The 6,981-nt window shown below is 44.3% G+C and overlaps 1 pseudogene; it reads right to left on the bottom strand.

The window, feature by feature from the left end:
* Nucleotides 1-428: 428 nt before the first annotated feature.
* On the bottom strand, nt 429-1,212 carry LOC113881331 (annotated as a pseudogene).
* Nucleotides 1,213-6,981: the final 5,769 nt, after the last annotated feature.

Here is a 6,981-nt window from a genome sequence, read left to right as displayed (position 1 = left end):
AATGCATGAAAGTGAAAAGTGAAAGTGAAGTCGCTCAGTCCTGTCTGACTCTCAGCGACCCCATGGACTGCAGCCTACCAGGCTCCTCCTTCCATGGGATTTTCCAGGCAACTGACGCTTAAAATGACATTTACAAGATGCCATTACCATTTAATCATGGTTTCCCTTGTCATTAATAAGGTTCACTCTTTGCCCCAATCATTTACTATGCGTTTTAAACTTTCTAAAAGATTGTTATATTATGTTCTATTTGTGTGTGTGTGTGTGCATGTGTGCACGCGGGTGCACACAAGTGGGGAGGGGTAATTTAAAGGCAAGACCTGTGAGATGTCATCATACATTAATTCCTCTTTACACATGGTTATGATAAATTTAAATCCCACACTATGGCGGACCCATCAATCCAATCCCCGTCTCGCATGCTGCCTCTACAAGACGGTCTTCCCTATGATCACGCCAATGATGAAGAAGAGGACGCCGAGCGCCAGCAGCCCGGTGCTCAGGCCCTCCTCCTTCCCAGCCGTGGCTGACGCGGGAGCGGGGACTGTGGCTCTGCACTGTCTTCCTCATCCGAAGTCCGTCTTCCTCCTTGAACTGCTTGTCCTCCTCCCACAGCCTCTGGACTTCGCTCTGCAGCCTCTTACAGTCTTCCATCACCTTCTTAACTTCAGTGTCATCCAAGGAGGAACTCAGAGCTTTAGACACCTTTGGTGTTTCTGTCTTTGATGCAGTTGTGGGTATAATTTTATTTATTTCTACATCATATGGTTTATCATTTTCTGCTGGCAATTCAAACACACATCTAAGTTTTGAATCCATAAGGTCTTCCGGTTTTGCCTCCTTCCATACTGCTTCCATATCAGAAGTGTCAATTGGAGCAAACATAGACTGAACCATAAACTTGTGTTTACTTTTCTCATTGGGATCATAATCGAAAGGCTGTAACATCACAGATACGTTAATCGAGGCCCCTGCATCAATGATCCCGCTGTTGGGCCTCACGCAGTACCTACGTGGTGCCGTGGTCTTCACTTTAAAACACACATTTCGATCTGTCGGGTTGCCAAGCTTCAGGTTGGTGGTGACAGCATCGGTGAAGGGACCTCGGAATTTGAGCTCGTGCTGCGGCTCGAGGCTCAGGACCTGCCCCACCTTCGCCATGTTCCTCAGCGGCTGGGCAGCTCGGGCGGGGAGACTTGAGAGGGCACCTGGGGTGGGACGCGTGAATGCTGCGCCCCCTTTAAATTTGGAAAGGCGGGGCCTGCCGGGGCACGGGCAGGGGTCGCCTATGTGTCGCGCGCCGGGTTGGTCGGGGGGACAGCCTCCGTGGTACAGGCGCAGGGACGGAGGGCAAGGGTGAGGCCCAGGATTTCTTTTTTTTAATTAATTTTTATCTGCGTATAGTTGCTTTACGATGTTGTATTAGCTTCTACTGTACAGTTAAGTGAATCAATTATATGTATTCATACATCCCCTCTTTTTTAGATTTCCTTCCTATTTAGGTCACCACAGAGCACTGAGTTGAGTCCCTTTGCTATACTGAAATGTGGCTTTTAAGAAATTTCATATTATGCTTGTGTATCAGATTTAGGCCTGTATTATATTTCTATCAGACCATGCTGCTCTAGAACCTCATGTATTTCCTGAAGGCCAGTTTTAATCTCTGTGGAGATTCCTTTTCTGTCAGACTAAATGACCTGCTGAAGGACTGGTACATGACCCTGAAGGACCAGCTCAGATCCCTGGAACCCCTTAGACTGGGCTAGACTCTAAGGTCTGGAATATAATTTTAATTGTTTAGTACATGGTCTCTTAATGGGTGCTGTAGATTGAATATTTGTGTCCTCCTCAAAATTCTTACCATTGAAACTTAATACCTAACGTGATGGTGTTAGGAGTTGGGGCCTTTGGGAGGTGCTTAGATCATGAGGATGGAGCCCTCGTGACTGGGATTAATATGCTTATAAAAGAGACCCCCACAGACCTCTCTCAACCCCTCAACAATGTGCATGCATACGTGCTCAGTTGTGTCCTACTCTTTGTGACCTCATGGACCTTAGCACACCAGGCTCCTCAGTTCATGGGATTATCCTGGCAAGAATACTGGAGTCAGTGGGTTGCCATTTCCTCCTCCAGGGGATCTTCCTAGCCCAGGAATTGAACCCGAGTCTCCTGCATCTCCTGCATTGGCATGTGGATTCTTTACCACTGAGCCACCTGGGAAGCCCCCTCTACTATATAAAGACACAGCAAAAAGATAGTCATCTGTGAGGAAGTGGGCACTTACCAGACACCAAATCTGTCAGTGCCTTGATCCTGGACCTCCCAGTGTCTAAAACTGTAAGAAATATGAGAAATACATTTCTGATGTCTATAAGCCATGGTAAAGAATCCTTTTGCAATGCAGTAGACACGAGTTTGATCCCTGGGTCGGGAAGATCCCCTGGTGAAGGAAATGGCAATCCACTCCTGTATTCTCGTCTGGGAAATCCCATGGATAGAGGAGCCTGGTGGGCTACAAGAGTCCCAAAGAGTCAGACGCGACTTTGCAACTAAACCACACAAGCCACCTAGATTGTGGTATTTTTGTTATAGCAGCCCAAATGGACTAAGATAATGGGAATTACCAGCACTCATGCCATGACTATAAATTCCAGTGGGATCATTGCAGTAGCAATCGTCAGTTCAGTTCAATTCAGTCGCTCAGTCATGTCCGACTCTTTTCGACCCCACGGATTGCAGCATGCCAGGCTTCCCTGTCCATCACCAACTCCTGGAGCTTGCTCAAACTCATGTCCATCACATTGGTGATGCCATCCAACCATCTCATCCTCTGTCATCCCCTTCTTCTCCCACCTTCAATCTTTCCCAGCATCAGGGTCTTTTGCAATGAGTCGGTTCTTCACATCAGGTGGCCAAAGAATTGGAGTTTCAGCTTCAGCATCAGTCCTTCCAATGAATATTCAGGACTGATTTCCTTTAGGATGGACTGGTTGGATCTTCTTATAGTCCAATGGTTCAAATGCATCAATTTTTCAGCACTCAGCTTTCTTCATAGTCCAACTCTCACATCCATACATGACTACTGGAAAAACCAGAGCTTTGACTAGATGGACCTTTGTTGGCAAAGTAATGTCTCTGCTTTTTAATATGCTGTCTAGGTTGGTCATAACTTTTCTTCCAAGGAGCAAGCATCTTTTAATATTATGGCTACAATCACCATCTGCAGTGATTTTGGAACCCCAAAAAATAAAGTCTGTCACTGTTCCTATTGTTTCCCCATCTATTTGCCATGAAGTGATGGAACCAGATGCCATGATCTTAGTTTTCTGAATGTTGAGTTTTAAGCCAACTTTTTCACTCTTCTCTTTCACTTTCATCTAGAGGCTCTTTTGTTCTTTGCTTTCTGCCGTAAGGGTGGTGTCATCTGTATATCTGAGGTTATTGATATTTCTCCCAGAAATCTTGATTCCAGCTTGTGCTTCTTCCAGCCCAGCATTTCTCATGATGTACTCTGCATAGAAGTTAGATAAGCAGGGTGACAATATACAGCCTTGACATACTCCTTTTCCTATTTGGAACCAATCTGTTGTTCCATGTCCAGTTCTAACTGTTGCTTCTTGCCCTGCATACAAATTTCTCAAGAGGCAGGTCAGGTGGTCTGATATTCCCATCTCTTGAAGAATTTTTCACAGTTTGTGGTGATCCACACAGTCAAAGGCTTTGGCGTAGTCAATAAAGCAAAAGTAGATGTTTTTTCTGGAACTCTCTTGCTTTTTTGATGATCCAGAGGATGTTGGCAATTGATCTCTGGTTCCTCTGCCTTTTCTAAATAAAATCCACTTTTTTATTATCCATGGTGATCCCCAGCAATTCACTCTCAGTGGTGGAAATACACAGGCTGAGACTCTGGGATTGTCAGCAAAGAATGAGACTGGTTCCTTGGGAATGCCTGACTTTTCCCTACTGATTTTCATGCAAAGAAAACCCATCCATATAATGAGAAGAAGCCAAAATATTTTGTAGGAAGATACTCTGAGGCTATGTAAACATCAGTTTTCTTACCTGTTATTTCACCATTCATTGACATTTCTTGGCTCAGTTCATTATTACTTCTGTGGTTGCCAAATGGTGATTTTTCAATTCCAACATTCCATTTACTAGTTGGAATTCTACTGTAAGGAAAACTTTCTCTCCTTACTTATTTATAGTAGTGTGGACTCTTGGGTTACAACTTGTTACTATCATTTATTTTGAAGGTCAAATTGTCCCAGATTTCACTGGTAAAAGCCCCATTTAAATAGCTCTAGTGTCTCTTTCGATGTACCCCATCATTCTCTGAGCATTTCTTTACTTTTTGGCACAAGATGTCCCAGAGTCTTGTTGTACAGCTGCCCCAGCTGTGGAGTCAGCCACTTACCTGTGAAGCCCTGGTTCATTTTAGTGAAGAGTGGTATTTGAATACCAAGGTCTAGGCACTAGCGTGCTCAAAAATCTCAGGGTATTGCTGCAGCTTCTAGGACCTCTCAGTGACAAAGCTAAGGAATATATGTGTGCATCCATAGAATACACACTGACATCTTTATTTCTAGGTATAGCCAAATGTATTTTGAAAACCATACATTCACACTAACTATAAGTCCTATCCAATAGCACAGGTTCATTCTAGTTTTCTCCCTTTTTCATATTTATAACTCCCTTCTCCCACAGTGAGAAACTTGGCTCCCATTATACTATATTTTGAGTTGGCCAAAAAGTTCATTTGGGTTTTCTGTAAAATGTTATGGAAAAACTGAAACGAACTTTTTGGCCAACCCAATATTTACTTATTCCCCTAGTACCCCTGCTACACTACTAATCTCCCATTGGTGCTATGACCACAATTCCCCAGACTCATATGGAAAGTGAAAGTGGAAGTCGCTCAGTCATGTCCAACTCTTTGCCACTGTATAGTCCATGGAATTCTCCAGGCCAGAATACTGGAGTGGGTAGCCTTTCCCTTCTCCAGGAATCTTCCCAACCCAGGGATCAAACCCAGGTCTCCCGCATTGCAGGCAGATTCTTTACCAGCTGAGCCACAACCTCCTAAACCCATGAGGGCTCTACCGGCCTGTGTGAGGCCACTGCCACATCCCCATGTCGGTGCTCTCCTCACCCCTCATTGGCTCTGAGACCCTGCACTGGGCTGCTAGTGAGATCACCACACCCAGACACAGAGGCCTTGCTCCTACTAGCCTGCTGCCCATCCCCATGCTAAGGCCTGCCTCACTCTCCCATCCAGGTGACTTGAGACTAAATTATTCATGAAGGCAGGCAAGTAGGCGGGCCTGAATTAATTAAAATATCTGAAACAATTTGGAGCATAAGCTAGCCTGTTATATAGCTGTTTAGGACAGCCTACAACATTCTTTACAATCTCATCTGGTCTATTTAGAGTAGACTCAGGTGAAGATGTTGTAAGAGTGTGGCCTTAATGTACAAGTATATACTTTTAATTTGCAAGAGACAGCCCTCCTTGAGGGCTGCTTGAGGCCTGTCTCTTGAAGCAGAATATTTACTGTCATATTGATTTATGGCCTTGTGAAAAGGAACCTTCTCTGTTTATTAAAGTCAACATGATGTGTGATATCAGAGGTAAATTTCTTTTCAATGAAATCTCAAATGACCTGAGTTCAAATCAGAGTAAAGATTGATGAATCTTGCCAAGATGGCCCATGATATTGTAGAGGAGCAGCTAGGTAGAAAATATCCTTTCTCTGGCATGAATTACAAGATGAGGCAACACCACATCTAATAGAAAAACACTGTAAAAGAGTCTCAAAGCACTACTGACACATGGAAAGTGTTAGTCAAATGGAAAGATATGAGAACGAAGAATTAGAAATCTAAGTGGCAATGCATGAAACTATTTCAAGATAATGTATATAGTGGCAATGCATCCCCAGCGTATGTGTGGACTGAGCAAGAAATATAAATAACACGTGCATATGTATATCCTCCACAATGAATCAGTTCAGTTCAGTTGCTCAGTCGTGTACAACTCTTTGTACCCCATGAATCACAGCATGCCAGCCCTTCCTGTCCATCACCAACTCCCAGAGTTCACTCAAACTCATGCCATCAAGTCAGTGATGCCATCTAGCCATCTCATCCTCTGTCATCCCCTTCTCCTCCTGCCCCCAGTCCTTCCCAGCATCAGGGTCTTTTCCAATGAGTCAACTCTTCACATGAGGTGGCCAAAGTATTGGAGTTTCAGCTTTAGCATCAGTCCGTCCAATGAACACCCAGGACTGATCTTTAGGATTGACTGATTGGATCTCCTTGAAGTCCACTTCAGTTCAGTCGCTCAATTGTGTCCGACTCTTTGCGACCCCATGGACTGCAGCACGCCAGACCTCACTGTCCATCATCAACTCCTGGAGTTTACTTAAACTCATGTCCACTGAGTTGGTGATGCCATCCAACCATCTCATCCTCTGTTGTCCCCTTCTTCTCCCACCTTCAATCTTTCCTAGCATCAGGGTCTTTTCAAATGAGTCAGCTCTTCTCATCAGGTGGCCAAAGTATTGGAGTTTCAGCTTCAACATGAGTCTTTCCAATGAATACTCAGGACTGATTTCCTTTAGGATGGACTGGTTGGATCTCCTTGCAGTCCAAGGGACTCGCAAGAGTCTTCTCCAGCACCACAGTTCAAAAGCATCAATTCTTTGGCACTCAGCTTTCTTCACAGTCCAACTCTCACATCCATACATGAACACTGGAAAAACCATAGCCTTGACTATACAGACGTTTGTTGGCAAAGTAATATCTCTGCTTTTAATATGCTATGTAGGTTGGTCATAACTTTCCTTCCAAGGAGTAAGCGTCTTTTAATTTCATGGCTGCAATCACCATCTGCAGTGATTTTGGAGCCCAAAAAAATAAAGTCAGCCACTGTTTCCACTGTTTCCCCATCTATTTCCCATGAAGTGATGGGACCAG

This window comes from Bos indicus x Bos taurus, chromosome 23 (genome assembly GCF_003369695.1).
Source record: "Bos indicus x Bos taurus breed Angus x Brahman F1 hybrid chromosome 23, Bos_hybrid_MaternalHap_v2.0, whole genome shotgun sequence".
Lineage (NCBI taxonomy): Eukaryota > Metazoa > Chordata > Mammalia > Artiodactyla > Bovidae > Bos > Bos indicus x Bos taurus.
The sequence above is the reverse complement of the archived record's forward strand: the minus strand, read 5'-3'. Positions and strand labels throughout refer to the sequence as shown.